This window comes from Zonotrichia leucophrys, chromosome 13 (assembly GCF_028769735.1).
Source record: "Zonotrichia leucophrys gambelii isolate GWCS_2022_RI chromosome 13, RI_Zleu_2.0, whole genome shotgun sequence".
Lineage (NCBI taxonomy): Eukaryota > Metazoa > Chordata > Aves > Passeriformes > Passerellidae > Zonotrichia > Zonotrichia leucophrys.
In genome coordinates, this window is record NC_088183.1 from 9,830,694 (window position 1) to 9,851,969 (window position 21,276).

At 42.5% G+C, this 21,276-nt stretch overlaps 1 long non-coding RNA gene across 3 annotated transcripts in view; it reads left to right on the forward strand.

The window, feature by feature from the left end:
• LOC135453841 (uncharacterized) overlaps nt 1-21,037 on the forward strand; it is a 65,220-nt gene extending 44,183 nt beyond the window's left edge. For 2 of the 3 annotated variants that reach the window (XR_010441962.1, XR_010441964.1), the window contains exons 2-3: nt 17,708-17,918; nt 20,405-20,925. This is a non-coding gene — a long non-coding RNA (uncharacterized LOC135453841). Of the gene's footprint in view, nt 1-17,707; nt 17,919-20,404 lie in introns of all 3 variants that reach the window. The other variant, XR_010441963.1, reaches the window with a different exon arrangement.
• Nucleotides 21,038-21,276: the final 239 nt, after the last annotated feature.

Below are 21,276 nucleotides of genomic sequence, written 5' to 3' on the forward strand. Positions count from 1 at the left end.
TGGTTCCACCAGACCAGGTTTCTCCAGGCTGCATCCAACCTGTCCTTGGACACTTCTGGAATGGGGCAGCCACAGCTTCTCTGGGCACCACCCTCATAGGGAAGAATTTCTCCCTAACATCTAGTATAACCTGTACAACCCTCCCTTCTGTCCATGTGAAGCCATTCCCTCCTGTCCTGTCACCCCAGGCCCTTGTTCCCTTTGAATAGCTGGAACCTCTTGGAAAAGTTTACTTGGGGTCTGAGCTGGTGACTCTGTCAGCAACAGCCCTGTGCTTGTCTATAAACACACACTTGGCACTTTGTCATTTCCTTAGGTTGTCAGGACTATTTGAGCTCAGAAATGGAAATCCAGAGGTGTTTCTCTTTATCTACATCAAGAATGCCAAAATGTGTGACTTACCTGACTCTGGGTATCTTCTCACAAGAGTGCAGGCTCTGCCATTGATCCAGTCCTCTGGATTCTAATTACTCCTTTGGGTTCTAATTACTCCTTTGGGTTAATCCTCATCTCTGATGAGTCCTGAGCCCAGATCTGGGGCCTGGGGCTGTACCTGCTCTGCATCGCAGCAGACACTGAAGTTCAGCTTCTGTGGAAAGTTGCATTAAATAATCCTAAAGATTCTTTCCCCTTTATCTCTTCCTGTGTTAAAAATTCTGGCTCTGCACATGGGCAGCTGAGACAGATATTCCCTTTTGCCTCCAGCCCTTTGCTTTGATGCCTGTGTGTGGTGGTGCTCCATGGCTTGGGTTCTGCCTGCAGCAGGCTGGATCCCCCCTGCTGAAAGGCAAGGAATAATAATTCAAATGAAAGCTCTGCACCTTGGGTCCCTCTCTAGTCATGGAAGGAAAGAAGTAAAGATTACAGCAAAAGTGACTGTATTCCACAAATCTGAGACTGATCTCTTCTGTTTTACAGATTTCACTCTTAAGGGAAAAAAATGGATAAAAAATTAAAAATCCTAGATTTTCAAGTGGAATCAGGGCTGTCATGCTCAGGTTGGATCTTAGCATCACTATGTGGAAAGAACCTCTATAAGAGAATCAAATGTTTGAGAACTTTGTCCTGCACCTTTAAACTCTAATGCTGAGCACATCTCCTGGGCAGGTAATTCTCCCAGCAGAGCTGAATCCAGCCACAGAAACTTTACTGCAGACCCCCAAGCCCCTGAGAAGCCCCTTTCCTTCCCTGGGTGCAAAAATTGGCAGTTTCTGAAGTGAGGGTTATTACAATTTTAATATCCTGCTCTGCTTATATGTTCAGACAGTCCCATCGTTTTGCACAAATATGAAAATTATTGTCTGAGAATGAATTCTTAAAATCCCATTATCATACATAGTAAAAACAGATGGAGAAATCCTACCTAGGGCAGAGGTGGCTGATGATAGCTATAAAATAAGCTATAAACTCCTGGAGCCCTTGTGACCAGAGGGGCACAGCAGGTTTGGAGTTTCCATCCTCATCTTCCCCAAGTGTGGGAGTGCTGTGTGAGCACATCAGGAGAGGTGTTGGGCTCATCTCCACCTGCCCAGGGCACAAGGGACTGAGTTCAGGCTCTGCCCATGCCCTTGGAGGGAAATTGGCTCATCAGAACAGCAGAGAAGAGATGGTGGTGGTCTCATGGGTGTCTGAGTAGGGTGTTTCTCTGTTCTTGTTATATTATATCCTATGAGACATTATTTTATGAGGTATTATTTGAGAGCTCATGAGCATTTACAGGAAATACTTGTGAGCAGCAGAAATGCTGGTTTGAGTTACACTTGATATTGTTAAGGTTTTCCATATAAAAGCCTCAGGTATGGCTGGTTTTACCTATTAATTTTCTTTATTATTTTACTTTTGACAGTCATTGAGTTGGCCTGGCAGTGTGATGCCCTACTTCAAGTATTTCACACGAAATTCCCATGTTTTATGAGGGTAGAAGGGAAAAGACTTGCCTGTGTGCCTGCTTTGTAAAACAGGACTCACACTCCCTCTCCTTCAAATAAAGGGCATTTATGACTGATAATATATTTCATTTCCCCAAACCTTAAAATCAGAGGCCTAAGTGTAATTTTGAACTTGACATTCTCTGATTAAAATTTAAAATTTAATAGAGCTCTGTATGTGTCCAGTTATAGGGAAAGCAGTATCCAGCTTCCAGCTGGTTGCTCCATCTGCTGAAGCCTCTCTGTGTGACTGCAGGGCTGCTCAGGAGCTAACAGGGAAATTGGTGAGGTGGGGTGTTTTGGAGAAGGAGGTACCAATCCCCTCCCTGTTGGGAGCTTTTTCACCCCTCTTTTGGGGAGATGCTGCTATTTGCCTGGAGCATCCCATGGGCATCACCTTCATTGGGGTTAACAACACCATGGCAGGCTGTGCTGGCAAATGAGAGCAAGGAAAGCTCTCAGAGAGCTGGGGCTTTGACAGGAACCCTTTAAGGCAAAGTTATTTTGAATTTTATTTTCTTTAATGCCTATTCTGTGTCTGGTCCAGAGAAAGCTGAATGGCAGTAATGTTTATTTGCTGTCCCTTTGCTGGTTCTCTCCCTGGCTTTTATTGTTATTGGTATGGTAAATGCCACAGTCCAAGCAGCTGCCAAGCAAAAGTCTTGTTCAAAGTGTGTGTCAGGGGTGTTTTTAAGGTTTCTTTAATAAAAATCAAATAACTGGTGAATATTTATCTTTTAACTCCCATTTAAATTGTATGTCAGAGCATAATAGAAGCTGACTAGGATGTTATCTGGTGGAGAAGAACTTCTTGTGATGATTAATGTCTTTATTTATGACTTTCCTGAAAAAAAGTTTTAACTGAGTCGCTAAGTTGGGTTTTAGAATATTTGTATTTTGAATTTGACAAAGAGTTTAGTTTGTGGTCCTTCCAAAGGTGAAAATATGATATTTTTTGTAACTAGACATTATCTGGCTTGGTGCTTCATCTCCATGGATGGGAAACAACTCCCAGCTTTCCAGCTGGAATCTGTCACGCATCACCAACATGACACAGGCAAAGGCTTTGTCAGTCAGGACTTTTGGGGAGTTTGTGTAAGAGAAAATCTACTTCTTCATGTGCAGCTTCATTACTGAACTAAATTTATTCTCTTTTTTCTTTTAAAGGATCTTTTCAGAGTATATACTGTAAAAGTACTTGGAAGCTCAGAGCACAAAGCCAATCTGCCTTCACCTTCCTTTGTCCCCCACAGGAAAACCTCACCCAACCCTAAAAAAAGAGAGCAAAAAAACTCCCCAAAATGTCCTTCTGTCCTTTGTTTCCTGCTAAGGTCTGGCTGTCCCTGTCCTCAGCAGCAGATAACCTGAGCAACACTTGCAGAGCTGGATCAGGTGCCAACACCAGAAAAGCTCTGAAGTAGGGAAAAAAAAAAATAAAAATCCATAAGTAACCCCAAGTTTAGCCTCAGACAGTAAATTTCTTAATTCCCTTCATGAATAGTTTCTTGTAGGAGTTAATTACATTTCTAAAGCAATGATTGATTATCCTGATGTGGTTGAAACCACTGGAATTAAATGTAAGGGCCCAGAGAACAGTGAGAGCAGTATTAATATGCAAAATATGCAAAGAACTATTTTTTCCAGCTCCTTCCTGAAATATTTCCACACCTATCTGTGCTTAGCTCCTTTTCTTTTGCACTTAGGAAAGCTGGTAATTACAAGTTTACTTGACCTCACAGCCACTGTTTATATGGTGTTGTGAAATATTTCAGCATTGATATATTTCTGCTTATATGTTGTGGTTTACATTAATCCTGCAAAATTTAATGTTATATTTAATGTTTTATATTAAGCCTGCTAAAATAATCTGCTGAACAGCAAAAATCAAGTATTTAAGTGTCTCTAAAGCAAAATATCCTTTCCTCTATGGTTTTGCCCACTTGGATTTGTGGATTTTTAGCCATTGATTGTTGGGGAAAAAAAGCATTTCAGGAAGTAACTGCCTAAATTAAGAGTTAGGTATCTTGGTTCTCCCTGTCTTAAACAGGCTTCAGTAGCTTTAGGGAAAACTCTCCTGTACACTCCTCTTGGTTCACACTGAACGAGATGTAAAATCTTTTTTAAAGTTTGAAACCAACTCATCTTTTGGCACAAGGGATCTATTCACAAGCAAACATTGTTTTTAGCATTAAAGTTGAGCTGGTTTAAATTGTCCCAGTTCCACTGAGCTCCATCAGTCTGTTCCAGTTGGGAATGGAGCTGACACCTCTGGCAAAATCCTGCATAAGGCTCCATTAACGCACCTGAGTGTGAGGTAAAATCCAGCAGTGTGACCACAAGCTCTTCTATTTTTATCTGTTGAAAGCTTTGCTAATTGTTCTGCCTAATTGGGCCTTGTAGAGTCTGGAAAAGTAGTCTAATTTCCTGCTTCATGTGGCTTTTTTCCCTCTGCTGTCAAAAACACCCCGAACATCCATTAGTTTCATTTGCTATTTAGACAATAAATTAATTTCTTATGGTTTTCCTGTCATTGTGCTTGCTGCAGGTTTAATTAACAGCACGTAATCTCTCTATATTATTGCTGCCTGTTACTTTTGTATTTATTTATTTATTTGCTATGTTATGTATTCATCATTATTAATGGCAGTATTTTTTATCATATAGGATCCAAATCCTTTGCTGGATGCCCAGATGAGCTTTGGTACTGGTAGACCTTCCCCTCTGCCTCTGTGTCCCTTGGGAAAGGCTGTAAATGCAGGATGGAGAGGCTGCAGTGGAGTCACTGCACCCGCTGGGCTGGGGCTCCAAGAGTGCCTCTGTTAGTGAGCATCCACTCCCACCTCACAGGGAAACCACACACCTGCCAGCTTGATTTATGGTTTCCTATTGCTAAGCTCCCAGTCAGATAATCTTTCAGTGTCCACTTTTCTGCAGCACTGCGTAAAATATAATTAAAATTTAGAGTTTCAGTTGGACCTGTCAGTTTGGGAAATGAGTTGTTGTGGGAAATGACTTCCTTTTGGAAAGTGGACAGTTAAGGGCATGGAGGGGTGGCAGCCCGTGGTGAGCAGCACGTGGTGCCTCTTGCATTAATGATTTGTTCATGTTTAATGAATAAATCATTCATGTAAGAGCTGGTTTTGGCATGACTCAGTTTCTCCAGGCTGGCAGCTGGGGGATATTCCAGGTCCCCTCCTGATTTGGTTCAGTGGCTCTGAAGGTGTTTGTAGCTGCTTCTCACCCTCTTGGCTGTTACCAGGTGGAATTAAACTGTGTTTACAAAACAAAAATCATCATTTTCTTCTGTTCTGCAGTGGGTGGTTAAAACAGCTCATCCCCTCAGTTTTCTGGTACCTCCAAGTGTTCTGCAACGCTTCCTGTGCCTGATGCCAGCAGGTAGAGAAGCAAGGGAGGATGCATTTCCTAGAGAGGCAGGTGTTCACTGCTGCTGCCCTTTATTTGTGATAGTGGCACAGAGCATCCACCAGCACCAGGAGCCAGCTCTGAAATGAGCTGCTGAGATTTTCCTGGTGGGAACTTTTTCAGCATGTCACGTGGTGAAACTTCATCTTATCTGTTTTTCCTCACACTCTGGTTTCTGAGCTTTTATTATAACAGAGCACTGACTCTTCTGAATATTTGATTAATGGAAACTGGCCTTTTGCATGGGTGCACAGTGCAATATTTCATATTTGGTATTAGGCACTGTGGTGAGCCCAGCAATTCTGCAGAGATAGAGATTATGCAGCACAATGATAAAGTATAAAAGGTGATGTGAAGTTCACAAGGGAGGAAGGAAGAATAAAAAGAAGGAAACCATAGACAGAGGTGTCTGGGTTTTTACAGCTTCTTGATACAGCAGCTGCATTACAATTCTGATGTACAAGTGCAGCAGAAGCACTGAAACACCAGATTGAATGAGGCAAATTTGCCTTTAGGACAAACCTCCAATTTATTGACATTTGTATAAGCATGTGGTGATCTACAGATAAAACCCCCCTGGAGAGCTCTCTGGCATTGTTGTAACAGGCCAGCGGAAATTTCCAGATCCAGGCAGCAGTAGCTGGGATGGATGGATATCCTTTGGTTATCCTTCTCCCTCCTTAGAAAGCGAGAAATGCCTGGCTCAGATAAAATAAGTGTATAAATCATTGCAAATGTGTATAATATTTATGGTGCTAATTTATAATGTTGGATTTATCTCCTGCCTGGTGAGAGAGAGTTTTTTCTGATGCCCTTAGTGGCTGCTGCTTCCCAGTTTTTATCACTTGTTGTCATTTTTTATATCACTTGAAAGGCTATGTAGGAAAGTGGAATTTCTATCAGCACGTTACAGTATAGTTAAAAATAATTTTGGTGGTTGTCCAGGTTTCCTCCTGAAGGAACAGAGGGCTTTCTCTCAGAGGACTGGTTAATTGGGACTTTGCCGAAAGGTAGAAATCTTTTTCAAAATCTGAAGTGAGTGAAGGACTTGGCAAGGCAGAAGATGAAACAGTATAAAACGCAATCCTAAATTCTGAAACTGCGCCCAGTTTCAAAAGTGGTCTCCCCTGGGAGGATAAATAATCTTCCCTTAAGAAATGTGTTTTCCTTTTTGATATGGAGAACTGTGATCAAAACTCCTCCAATTTGTTCACCTTGGTGGGAAGTTGTAGCTTTCTCTGGAGCATAATGAGGAGCAGTTGTGCTGGTGCAAGCACTGGTGGGCACGGAGCAAGGTCGGAGTTGGGGTAGGAGGAAAGTCATCCAACCTACAGTGCTTGCACTGCAATTTTTAGACAGTTGTGAGTGAGCTGCAATACTTTTTCTTCTTTTTTAAAATACATCTGGACAAATTACCATCTAAACCCTGAGTTATGTTCAGGCCTTGTTCTTTGAGATGGTGTTCCTGAGGCCAGCAAGACAGCGCACCTACCAAGGCATCAGGTTAAACCCTTTTACCTTGAACCCCAGGTGTGAATTATTCAAAGCTGCCTCATTAGTATTCATCTATATAACCTCACTTGTCACTCATCAGAGGTTATATTTTCCATCTATGGCCAATTCTTCCTTTCCATGTCTGGATCTCCCAAACCCTTGTATTTTTTAATAAGCATTGAATTACAGTGGCACAACTGATGGGGTCTCTTCTCCTCTCTAATTTCTGCTGGTACTGGAGCTTTTAGTTTTTATCCATGCCTCCTAAATGCCAAGTAAACTGCAGCACAAGCTTTTATGGATAAGAGAGCCCATGAAGAACCCAGAGAAGCCATTTGCTGGGAAGAGCTTTTTTTTTCCAAGGTTACACTCTGCAGCAGCCTGAAATCAGACTGTGCAGACTGGAGTGCTTTGGTCCCATTTGGTCTGGAGAGATGAGTGGTTTGGAGGAAGCAGTGAGGGACAGGTTGGTGGTGAGTGATTGAAGCAGGAGGTGATCTGTGAAGGTAGGGACAGATGGAGCGTGCAGGTGTTCAGCTGCCGAGGGCTTGGCGGGGAGCTGGGAAACTTGAGGCTCTTCTACTAAAAAGTTACAAGAATTCAAACATAGCAGATTTTTTTTAGGTTGGGTTTTTTCCTTCGTTATTTGGAAGCTGTGTTTCTATGTGTACCTTATCAGATGCATGAGAGCCCCTTGCAAAATCATCAGGTGATAAAAGGGATGCTGCTGGGGCTGGTGGGTGCTCCAGCATGACTTTTCCTGGTTTGGACAGCAATGGATGTTGCCTGTCTGCCCTCTTTGTTCTTGTTTTGGGTGTTGCAGTCCTTTAAAAACCAAACACTATTCAGGAATGGGGGCTTCTGCCCAACAATGCCCCAGGGTCTTAGCAAGGTCTCTAATGTGGTGGGGAAGGTGGCAGGGAAGGGAGAGAGATTCAGAGAGGAGAAGGGAAGCCCAGCATGATGCCAGGATCTGGCTGAAGGGAGCAGGAAGCAATGTCTGCAGGGAGTAGCAGGGGGATTTTGTGACATCCCATGTCCTTGGTCTTAACCTGAATACTCTTCCTAAGATGGGGCACAGGAATGGTGCCTGGGCACCTGAAATGGGCTCTCCTGGAAACCCTCATGGTCCTTGGACTGATAAAAATTCCCCAGGAAAGGGAGAACTAAAACCAAAATAGATTCCTATCTGCCTGCCTGCTTCTGCTTCCTCTGACTTTTGAACCTGTTTCAGGTGCATCCTGACACTGAAATGGACAGGTTTAAAATTCCCAGGAAAATTTGTCAGAAGAGATTGTGGGCTGAAAGACGGACACCTAACCACCACCATCCATAGCAGGCATTGTAAACTTTTGTTTTTCCTGGTGCATATTTTGCCTGCTGGCACCAGGACAGCTGTGCAGATGTTTTGCCCAGTGGTCATGCCTTCAGCACAGCTGGGATTGTGTTCTGATGGGGGAGAAGCTTTGTTAAGCCAGGTTGGGCCATGCTCTGCCATTGCAGAGGCACTCACAGGTGGTGGGAAGGTTTTGGCAGCTGCAGGCATCAGGGGAAAATCCTTTGTTTTCATACATCCAAAATGATAGTGTGAGAAAACTAATTTTTATCATCCCCAAATTTCCCTCAGTACTACTCAGGTTCATTCTGAATCTAGATTGAATGCAAGTAGTGCATCCAAGTTAATTACTAAATTAAAACATTTTAGGAAATAATGAATTTACACATGATAAGTACAAATTGTTTAAAGGTCACTGTGCAAGGACTGTTTAAAAATCTATTAAAGATCTTGCATCCACAAGATAATGTGATCAAATTGTTTGCTCATTCAGCAGCGAGCCTCTCTGAGTTACTCAGATTGATTCTTGGGTAAAAGGAAGTGGAAGGGGCCCTTTCAATTACTTATTTTAACATTTCATTTCACTTTTAAGGTAATGTGGAAGCTGGAGATCCAGCCTTGATTGCTATTGCAGTGCTGACAGTGACGATTATGAATCTGTAGCATCCAATGGAAAAATTCAATCTGCTCTGTCTCTGGCACTGCTTTGTGTAATGTGGTTTTTGATTCAAAATGTTAGCATGTCTCTGTCCTTGTCTGAAGCAGGGCAGACCTACAAGGGGCTTCTCAAGCTTTTTGTGCCAGATCTGCCTCTTCTCTAACCTGTGTTCTTCCCACAGCCAGGGCAATTCCAGTCTCTGCTGTGGGAGTCCCACATCTGGTTGTATACTCCATACTAATCCTTGTGTTCTCTAAAACTGACAGCAAAGCTTTCACTGGTGGAATGAAGGGCTGGTACTGGACTGGAGCAGGGAGTTTGTCCTGTTTAACTTTAGGACTGGCACCTCTGTAGCAGGGAGAGAAGAGAATGAAGGGTTGGGTTTAGGGTGCCTGAATTGCTGGTTGCTGGGATGACAGGCTGCCTATGGAAGTTGTGAAATCATCATCCCCAGAAGTGTTCAAAAACCCCATAAACGTGGTCCTCAGGGACATGGCTGGACCTGGAAATGCAAGGCTAATGGTTGGACTCTGTGATCTTAGAAGTCTTTCCCAGCCTTAAGGATTCTATGATTCTGTGTGGAAGCCCTTAATGCCATTACACAGGGCAATTTCTCATAGTAGGAGCCTGTGCTGAGTTCAATGTTGCCATTGCAACTATTCTTTAGCTACAATGCCTTCTTCTGGGCCATTCCACTCTGGTTTTCCCCTCCCTCCACAACATCAGTGCAGCAGATGGGGAGGAGGAAGCAGGGACCAGCTGAAATCTGAGAATTGCTGTTCCCATTACCACAACTTTGAGCTCACAACACCCAAGTGCCTTCCAATTTTTTCCAGAATCAGTTGCTATTATCTTTGCTTCTCTGGCTGAATGAACCAACACAATTTTATTAAATTAGCCATTTGTTATGTCTCTTGTACACCATGGAAAGCAATTTTGGAGACTAATGATTGCAAGGCCCCTCACAATAGCAGTGTGAACACTCCCTGCTGTAGGCAGCCTTGCTGAGGACAGCATCACCAGCACTGACATGGAGACGGAAGAGATGGCAGAGCAGTGGTGACACACAGCAAGACAGAAATCACCTGAACCCAGGTCATGCAGCAGCAGGAAGATGTTCCTTTATGTAAAACCAGACCCTGCATGAAGTAATGTTGTATTTCCTCTATCTCACAGACCACTTTGGCTTGGCTAGTTGCCCTTTGGGAAAGGTGCTGTGGCTGTTTCAGCAGACAAATGCCTGACCCCTCCAGCATGCCCAAACCGCATCCATCAGAAAGGTAAACCAAGCAGAATTCATGAATATTCTCCTCTCCTTCTATTACAATAGAAAAACAAAGCCCTTGAAGAAAACAATAGAGACTGAAAATAAAAAAATACGATTTTTTAAAAAGCAATAGATGGAGGGAAGGATGGCAAGCCAAGTGGTGGAGTCAGGAAATGTCTTTCCTTGAGGAGGAGGGAGGGAAGTAAGTGCAGCTCTGGCAGAGATGGCAGCTGATAGCAGCATTTGTGCTACTGGACCCCCTTTGCTCTGCCATGGAACAGCACCCCTGTTCCATGCTGCAGCAACTCCTGCTTTATTTTCCATATCTTATGTTGGATGGTGCAAGAGGCAGGTGTCTGCCAGCCCCTGCACTGTTATCCTCCACCTGGCACACCATCCTTTTTCTGCAGCACCTGTGAATCAGCTTTTCTATTCCCAGAGCCTCCAGAGATGGTAGCTCTAAAAATGATGCCTTACCCTGGGTCCTGTCTCTGCAAGGAGGTGGAGTTAGGAGTGGCACCCCTTCCAGAAGGTCACTGGGCTCCCCTTCTGCAGAGGCACCAGGATATTTATGGGGCACCTCGCAGCATTTCTGTCAGGATCCCTTTTCCTAATAAATGTCTTAGAGACTTTGAGCTTGGTTACAAGAAAGATTGTAAAGCCTGCACAATAAATCTGCTTGTATTAATTCAATGGCTCTCTTGTGCAAAGCCTTTTTACGCTGCCAGTGCCCAATAAACACAAAGCAAAGTCAAAGCACAATGATATTTCGGAACAACTTGTGGGTGATGCATTATGCTGAGGAAGCCCTCACAGACAACATCAGCAGAATCAGAGCAGATGTTCAGCCCTAACAAATGATGAGCTTTTTCCTGTGAGCAGAGGCAAGGATGCCTAGCAGTGCTCCAGGTGGCCTGGTGAGCTGTTTCCAATAGAGGACAGTGTTGCACAGTCACACTGCCTGCTTATGAGCAAGGACTCAGAATCCAAAGCTGTAACACTATCCAGTTTAAAAATCCTGTCCCAATTCCTTAATGGGCTGAGTTGTGCTGGTTTTTAAATTCTTGCTGCGTAGTGTTTGATCCCAAACTTCCCCTGCTGTGCTGGGTTCTCTGGCAGCTCTGTCTGCTGCTGTTTCTTTGCCTTTTCTGACAGGTCCCAGCAATCTCACTGGCTCACAAGGAGTAAGACCAAACTGAAAGGGCAGAGCATCAGTGGATGTAATTCTGCCCCAGTGGAGTGAGTGAACAGTTGTACCTGCCTGCCTAAACTTGGCCATTTGTTTACCTTGCCTAATACATTCTTTGCTGTTGAAAAGACTTTGAGCATCCTTCTTGTTTGTCTTTTTCTGGAGTGTTTTGACTGGTCTCTTTAGTAGAATCTTGGCTATGCCAAAGGGAAATGTGTTACTTTTGTCCAGGGAGGTGTGCAGGAGAATTTCAGGGTGCTCTTCTAATTCAAACACTCATTACAAGGCTACCTGTAACTGCCAATGGTTGTATTTGTAAGGAAAGTGTCATCTGTAGTTCTTTCTTCCATAGAGTGGACTGAAAAGTCCATACATTAGTGTGAGATTGTGAATTTAGAAGCTGAATTGCATGTTTGTGACTCTGTGGCGTGACCAGCAGCTTCTGCTCCTGGTGCTGGGGTCTGCCTCCTCTTAAGAGCACAGGTGGTTCCTACTGCTGGAGATGCTTTTCTCTCTCAGGAAATGAAGTATTCTGAATTTTAACCACAAAACTCTTGTTTTTCCTTCTGGGAGGAGGCAGTTGCAGCACCCACTCACCCTTAACCTGAAGGGATGGACAAAAGTCCATCAGTCACTGCCAAATACCCAGGGAGAAGCCAGCAACACCTGGCATGAGATCAAATATTGCTTTCTCACCATATTCTGTACCAGAGGTTTATTTGGCAATAGAATCAGAAAAATAGGGAAAATCTCTTGACAAATTGGATAAATAGATGCTGCCAATAAACCCCATAAGCAAGAAAACCTTCTTTATTGCACTGTGAAGCCACATTTTATTGGGGAATTAATAGGAATAACCAAACTATTTTAGTGGCTGACTGGGAACAGTATATTAGTAGGAGTATTAATAAGTGTGGAGTGACAGGAGACTTGTAACAGTGGGAAAATGAGATACAGTATTTATCCCTAGTGCAAAATCTCTTTTATTATTAAAGACATTGGGTTAACTAGGGATAGATTTAATACTTCAACTCTATTTTTATTGGATAATTAGTAGTGAGCAATCCCAACCCTGGGAGAAGGACAGAAATCTGAAAATCAAGGAAGTTGTGAAAGGAGGGGGAAAAAAAGGAAAATAGATACTTGGTTTGGGGTTTTGCTTTCTAATTTTTTATGGAGTCAGCCACAATATTAAATGTTGCTGGTGCAGGTGGAGGAACACATGAGGGAATGGAGAACAGCCCAGATTCCTACCTGTCCATGAGATTAACTCTTGCAGGAAGATTTTCTGCATTTCCCTGAAATACCTCACGTGCCACCAGCTTGTGCACTGCCAGGTCTGATGCAAGGAAGAATAAAAAAAATATATCAGCTGTGTAATGGTAAAGGTTTGTCTTAAGTTTTGCTTCCAGTTAGCAGGAACAAAGAATGTGTGATGTGATTTAAAAGAATGAGAGCAAGATCTGAATGCTGGGAGTGGAAGTTTGGAAAGGCTCTGGAGGCAGTAAGAGTTGAGGGAGGACAGACAGGATGTGCAGCATTTTGTGCAGCTGGAAATGTAAACTGCCCTTCCTTGGGCTAATTGTGCAGAAAAAGAGCCTGGTGCTGCAGTTTTCTCTGCAAGATGGGGTAATTGTGCAGCAGCACCAGCATTTACTGACTATGGAGTCTGCTTGTTTCCCCCTATTTTTTATTATCAGCAAAACCTTAATTACAGCTCACCTGCCACCTTCTGCCTACATTTACAATGCAATAAATTTTTGGTCTCCCTATGTAATCTGCATCTCAAACAGTGCTGGGCTCTGGCAATGGGCATTATTGATTCTTTGAAGAAATTAGAACAGCATTTGTTCCAAGGAAAATGGGGATGGAGAGGTGTACATGTGCACATGCCAAGTATTAAAATGTTCCCTCTCTCCACCAGCACTCACTTGTCTGTGCTTTATTGAGCAACACATTTCCAGGTTAGAAACCCAGTACAATTATTTTAAAGTGACTGATGGGAGTCATGAGGAGCAGGAAGAGGAGTTTGGACTGAATTTGATTCCTTACTTTCCAAAACCAGTAATTTTTTGGTTTTTTTTTTTTTTTTTTTGTTTGGGGTTTGTTGGTTTTTTTGCTTTTTTCCTTCTCTTCCTTGTAGGACTGTTTAAAATGGAATGCAGGAAAAGATAGTCGTTTAATGATTTAAAAAGTGAGAAATCACTTTGCAACATTTAACTGATTTTTTTTCCTGTTTGAGTATAGGAACAGATGTGGCTGTGAACAGTAATTAAAGGTGGAATCAATGGGTTCCTGACTGTTGGGAAGTTAAAAATAGCTAGAAATAGAGCGAATTAATTATTTGAAAAATATTGCCTGTCAGATTACCACTACCTCGAAAATATGTACAACACAATTCATTAAAAGAGTCTGGAAATGGAAATTGGCTTCTTGTTTAAAGCTTGTGTTAATTTCTCATTAATATTCATTGACTTAACGAAGGCCATAACTGCTGCAGCATCTGACTGACCCTAGATGAGGCTCTGTGTGCTCTAGTGCTCTCTACAGAGGTTTCCCAAATACTTTAATTTAATAAATGGTACAGCCACATTCTGATCTGCTGGGAGTGAGATCAGTGATGAGCACCCAGTCATGATTGTCAGGGGTTGGGGAATGCTCAGCCCCGAGGGGTCACCAGCAGGGCATGGGGGAGCTCTCTGTTATTGCCAGGGATGAAAGAGTTAAACGCTGCGAGCAGGACAGAGCTGTTGGAGTGACGGTGACAGGCAGTGACTCCACTGCTCTCTCTGGTGATGCAGAGACCAGTCAGGAGGGTGATGAGAGCCCTTCCGTCACTGATGCTGAAGGCAGAGCCTGCTGTGTCCCAGCTCCTGCTCCTCAGGGCCCTGCACACAGGGGGTGGGAGAGGGGCAAACCTGCCCCAGCGTGCAGCTGGGTGCCAGGGACTGCAGCATTGCAGCTCCCAAGGGCTCGTCCTGAGCAAGAATAATGTCCTTGATCTTTGGTAGTGCCAGCTATTGACTGTTGATAATGATGATTTATCTCTAGGGTTAAGCAGATGGAATATTAAGATTGTATGTGGTGGAGAGCGAACCTGATTTTAAACGTGCTGCATCTTATCCCCCTCCCTAGTGAGGAGAGGGAGAGAATGTCCTTAATTCTCTATCTGCTGTGTTTGTGTCCTTCTGAAAGCTCTCTAAAGAGAACAGCCTGCAGCATTATAGTAAGATATTTTGGGTTGGAAGGGACCTCACAGAGCACCCATTTCCAAACCCCTGCCATGAGCAGGGACACCTTCCACTATCCCAAGGTGCTCCAAGCTCCATCCAACCTGGGCTTGAACACTTCCAGGGATGGGCAGCCACAGCTGCTCTGGGCAGCCTGTGCCAGGGCCTCACCACAGTAAAGAGTAAAAGTACCAGGGCCCCTCACAGTAAAGAGTAAAAGTAAAATGAATAAATAAATAAAAGTGCGTATAAGTGTATCATACAAGATAGCTTTACATTTCTTTTTGTCCCATTCATGCAGTATTTTCTGTTTCACTTTTGAACGTGTGTGATACTGTAAGGGTTAAATCAAGGATATTTTTAGGTATTACTTTTAATATTCTCAGGTATTGCAGAAATAAGTCTGGGTATTTTGTTTTGTTTTTGATTCTTGTTTTGTTTTGTTTTTGTTGCTGCTAATATGAGATGGGATTCTTGGGTGTGGTACTAAATAGTGTTTAGCCAAGCAGGAGCAGGGAGATAAACTGGAATTCCAAACAGAAAGTCAGTGGAGTTGAATAAAAAAGAATTGTAGTTCAAGTGTTACCCAGGTGAATGAGCTATGCATTCTTGGCTCAGAGGTGTTTTTGAAAAATTCAGGTTTCAGAACCCCTTTTGTTTTAAAAATCAATAGCACTGACATGAAACCTGTACTTAAAAACAAAAAGAAAAAAGAGTGTTTAGATTCTGGTTCAGGCCCATCCTCAGCCCTTATATAATCAATAATAATAAAGGAATAAATCTAACAACAAACCTTATAGATTCTGAGAAAATGAAAAATATCTTGCCTGGTTCCCCTGAGGAATTTCAGTTTATACTAACTGTTAACCAGGAGGAAGATGTTTCTCAAAATGAATTATACTGTCCTTGTCCAAAAGGTTCCCCTCAGTGTGCATGGTATATATGTGAGCATAAACCCTGCCATAAACCAGGGCTGGGTGGAGTGCAGTTCCCCCAGCATGGCTCTCTGGGACAGACTCTCACTTTCCAGGTGAGATAGAAGTGGGATGCTGTGTTTTTAGAGCAATAATAAGATGTATGAGGCAGCCAGGTGAGTAGATTTTGGGGAAAAAAAAAAATCAAAACCCCACAAACTAACAGAAAAACCTCACCACCACCACCACCCAATCCCCCGTCCTGCTTCTCATGTCTTCAAAGCCCTTCAGAACACTTAGGAAATTTGGGTTGAATTACCTTAATACAGTGTGCTTTATGTACCCACATGGAGTATAATCTGCAAATAACTTCCACAGGGTCTTATCTAGGAAAAACCATTCACAAAATTACCACACAAAGTGTTTAATCTGGCAAGCCAAGCTTTTTTTGTCCCATGTATTGATGCTGTTGAACACCTTAGATGCCAATATAAGTACCAGGAGATTCTGAATCTGTGATAAAAAACAAAAAACCACCCACAGTAATATTAAAAAGTTAGAAACAAATGAAGGGATCCTCCTGCAGCTGGACATTAGTTCTAAAATACATTCAGACTGATAGCATTGGCAGCTCTTATCTTTTTACTTGGGTGTAGAATTGCTAAATGTTTTCAAACCCTGGCAAACAAGGATACCAGTGCAGCTGAGATTAGTCATCTCAGTACCTAGAAGTAGCACAATTTACCTCAAATGACTGTGACGGAGAAGTGTTTGCAACATGAGGTGTATTCCATTTTCCTTGTCAAGGTGTGAATCAACAGAAAATAGTTGAAGACAGCAACATTAAAAAAATAAATACAGTGTTGAACATCAGAGCAGGAAAGCTGTGATGGTAGGGCAGGGCTGGTTGTGGTGCTGGAGCTCTGGTACCACCAACCCTTTTCATTTTTGGGACCTTTGTTTGGGATGTGCCACTGGGCCTGTGAGCAGCACCTGCTGCAGCCTGATGGATGCTCCAGCTGCAGATTTGGTGATCTCACCCTGAGCCCATTGCACTCAAACAGCAAACACTGGTGGTCATGTGTGGATACCAGTCAGCCAGGGCAGCTTGATGCCTCGGAGTGCAGGTCAGGCATCTCTGCCATCTCTGGTGTCCCTTCTTCCACCTGCCTGCTTGGTTAGCTCCATTTTTTACCTCAATAATGTTCTCAGGACCACTTTGCCCCATCCCCGAGCTCAGCCCATTAGCTGGCAGCCCTTGATGTGGGCAATGGTTTGGAAAGCTGCTGCTAAACTCTGGGACCCAAATGAACAGTAAACAGCAGTGCAAGGATCACCATGTGGGGTCAAGAACCTTTATCTTTTGTGGATTTTTCCTACAGCACAGCTCTTTCTGGGCTGATGCAAACCAAACCCCAGCTTCAAAAGACCCTTTGTTTAATCAACTGATTTCTCTTTTTTATTTTATTATTGGTTTACACTTTTATGGATGTTGTTTTGCATTACTTTTGTCGAGCCAGTGTTTCTTCCCCTACAGCTAGAACAGTCGAGTGATGTTTGAAATTTATAATGCTCTTTGATTAATATTAAATGTGGAGAACAAATACATTTGGAAGGTCTTTATCTTCTGATAGCTTTGGTTGTTTGAGTTGCTGGGGCTGGGGCCTGTGACAGCTCCCTGGGGATGTGTGGGGTGTCTTCCTTGTTTTCCAAGCCTCATTATGATTGAGCAGATGCTCTCAAGTTGCCTCAATATTCCTTTTTTCTGTTACATCTCTAATAGTTTAGGTATTTCTCAGTTCTTTAATATCTTACATTTTTATTTCTTTTTGTAGTTTCTGCTTTCACTTTTAAAATGAAAGGGTTTATAATTTTTAAGGTCCCCATCCACTGTTGTCTTTCATACAACAGGAGAAAGGCTCCCTTGTATATCAAAAGTCAAAGTTCGCTTTATGTGCATCATTGTATAAGGCAAAATTTTTCCTCAAATAGAAAACAAATATCTATAACAACTCTGCTTTATCGCATTTGGAATTAATTTCATATTCCATTTTAAATTAATTTCATATTTTGGGGGAATGGCAAATGCTAGGGGGAAAAGGTATTTTTGTGAGTGAAAGATGTATTAAGTATATATGAAAAGAAATGTTATACTTGTGCAAGGTTCTGAAATCTGTTATTTTCTGACCAGAAATCACTTCCTTCTGCTTACAAATTGAAGGCAATCAGTGGTATTACATGTTTCTGCTATCTTTCTTTCTTTCACAGATTTCCTCAGCATTCTGTGTCCAACTGTTTGCTCAGTGAGATAAGAAAAGTGCTATAGCTGTGAGTAAATACTCCAGGCTTTAAGGAAATCCTGAAGACTTGTTGCAGAATTACACAATGGGGGATTTGGGAACTGAGCACACTTCTGCCAGCACTGACCAGGATCAGAGGTTATCAGAGATGAAGGAGAGGATGCTCAGCAGTGATAAATGTGAGTGCTTTTGATATATTTCAGCTTCAGAGTTGGAGATGTTGGCTGTGGTGAATTAGTGGTGATTCTGAGGTGGGACTGACCTTGGACATGTTTGTATGATATTTGGTTTATACCCTTGTCCAAGGCAGGTGTGTAGTTCTCTGTGTTACTGACTTATAATTTCATTAAACTGTATTAATAATTAAAACGAACCAAAACTAAAGATTGACATAAAACTTAGGTATGTTGGAGGGGTTAGGGAAGAGAAAACCTCCCTGTGCCATAGGGAAGAGCAAAGACTGAAAGTTAGTGATGCTCCCACTCATTGTTTCATGTAATATCCAGGGTTGGACATAAATTGGTGGAGCTTTCAATAGGGCTCAGAAAATGAGCAGTATTATCTGTCACAGCAAATCTTCTCTTGTCATTGCTCACCTCTGCAAGTTACTTGTAAAGAAAAGAGCCTTCTTTTAGCCTCTAATATAGTTACATAGACAAATCAGTGCTTTGGTCCTTCCCTTTGCTGTAGTCTCCTGCAATTGTCTCTGTGAAGTCTTCACATTGGATGGCCTCTCCAGAGCCTTTAATGAGTTGCAGAACAAAATAAAACCGGAGCTTATGCTGTATGCATTTTTTATGACTAGAGCTTATCTTACCAGATACCAGAAGGAAACTCTGGCTGATATTTCCTAACAGAAACAGAGAGACGTTTTTTCTCCAGGGTCGATGGATGCCATCAACCTTGCGCATGCATCTCGCCCAAACGTGACCTTGCTTAAGAGCAGAGCCATTTCTGAGCAGGGTTTTGAGCGTGGCCCAGCAGCAGGCTGGGTGCTGGGTGGCAGCTGAGGGAGGAGGGAAGGGCTGTGCTGTCGGAGCTGACGGCGCCGCCGCGGCCGCGCGGCTTTGACGGTAATTGGGTCGGGCAGATGTCTCCGACAGCTGTGGCTAATGGCCTGCCGTGCTGGGCAGGGACCAGACCTCCAAACTCCTTCTGCTCCGCAGAAAACGCTTGGGCTTGCGTGCATGGAAAAATAAAGCTTGCTCCTCATTTAGCTTTATTATTGAATTCCACCCTCACTGCTAAATCAACAAATTGCTGGTGGTTTACACTTGGAAGTTGGTCTTTTCTGTGTAAGGTTGATTCTTTTTCTTTTGTTGTGGTGTTCCTAGGTGTGTTTTTTTCTTCTATTTCATTTGTTTGAAATGGCTATTTAAATTATTGATAACATCTTAAAACTGAGCTAATTCACTTCAATTTATCCAGTAGACAAAACTATTTATAATTAACGGAGAAGCAGAGGTCACTTCGGTGTGTAATAACTGCCAAGCCAAATGAATAACAATTATGCAGTTTTTTATCCTAAGCTAAAAATTATGCAGGTACTACATTCTGAATAGCCTTGAAAGGATTAGCAAGAGGTTCAGGTGGTAAGCTGTTGGGAAAGAAGAAAAAAAATCCTTGGTGGGGGGGGGTCTCAAAAACTGTGCACTTATTTATCTGATTAGACTGGCTATGCTGGCACTAGAAACAAATAATCTTTTAAAATAAACCTTATCTTTAAATCATAGTGACAGCAGAAGCTATTGTGAGAACATGACCATACATAATTGAAAAGGACAAAGGGTGAGGGTTTTACATAAAAAGAATAGGATTTGAGTGTGGCTTTCTTCATCTGTCAGTGTTTGCTGGGCAGTTCCTAGGGCTGTTGATGTTCTTGGTTCTGGAGGAGACTACTGTGATCAGTCACATAACCTTTAGTTTTTCTGAACATTAAGACAGGGAGAAAATGTCCCTAAAATGTCCCCACCACCTTGCTATGTGTTCCTCTGGGGCTTGCATGCTATTTGAGGAATCAAGAAATGAAAGAATGGCTTTGCTCATACCCTGACTGGGTAACGTGCTTTTGTTTGCGCTGCATATTTTATTAGTGTGAAAGAAGGAGAGGTTAAAAGAAAAAAAATTAATGTAGGCTGCAATACTGAATTACTGCACCAAAGCTGAAATGGGTGTAAAAAGTAGCAACAATTGCATAATGGAACAATAAAAAAGCTTCTTTCTTTTTCTTGCAGGACATAATACCAGTTCACAACACTGTATAATTAGATTGCCACATCGCCCCTTGTAAAACCAGGAAGAAAAGAAACGTAGGGCTGCATTAAAACTCCTTTCATTTTCTAATGCCTTTAGAGAGCTATTGGACATAGAGGACTCGCTCTGGCAAAAAGCTCTAGTGAGCTATTAGGTTTTTAACTATTTTATAGGGTTTTTTTATTGTTGCCAGGCCTAGTTTTTCAGTACAATGACTTTGTCCTCTCTCCCCTTTCCAGCCTGTCGCACATTTATCAATCTTACAGATAACATTCACTATAAAGATAAGTCCAGGCTCTTATGAAGCATTGTGTCCTGCTGACAAATCTTTCCCTCCCCCCAGCGTTTTTTTAGTAAGTCTCACATGGCTTCTTTTATCTGATGATCTTCTGATACAAATTTCTTGTGTCAGCTCCAGATCTCACAGACAACAGGAACAAAACCCTGTCATGCAAGAAGTGGACGCCATCACCTCTGGGCCAGGTTTTAGTGGAACACAGCAGAGGAGAGCAAAGACTTCTAGGTCAGAAGATGACCTTTCCTAAACAGTTAACCGTGAGCAAAGCCCACACCTTTTTCCCCTATTAATTCATATAAATGTTTTCTCTTCATAAAGACTGTAAAGATAAAATGCAAGTGGTCAGAGAAGAAGCACTCCATGTTGAAAAATAGCTTCATTTTCTCAGTGAAGCGGATGAAATTTACTTGTAAAAAACCCAGCTTTTGCCAAGGACAAATTGATGCAAAATCACTACCTTGCCGCAGGTTGATTAGAATTGTGTCTTTTCAAAGAAAAATAGTATTGCTTATTAGTGGATCTGCCAAATTTTGTCCTGAGTTAAATTTCTTAAAATCTGTAAAAATGTCAGAGTTCAGAGTTGCTATAAACATGCACAGGTGACAGTGATAAGTTGTGTTTAGCTCTAACTAGGAATTTTAAAATGATGTATAGTGGGTGCAGCTGAATGAAATCTTGCAAACTGATATCAGCAAGAAAAATGTTCCTGCTTAATGCAGTGGGGAAAAAAACAGAGAAAGTTGCGTCTTCCTTGTGTTTATTGTTTTTATGGTAGTGGGAGATGTAGTCTTAGCTGGGACTTAAGGATTGGTCCTGAGTGTTACCATGTACAAATCCTTCAAGGCTTGCCAGGCAGCTGGGGAGTGCAGTGGCACCAGCACAGTGAGCAGCAGGCAGGATGCTGACCCAGTAAGAGAACTCTCCTAACGTGTCCTGGTTCACCCCATCCGTGGTTAATTGGCTGTGACTGGTCTCCAGAGCAGGGC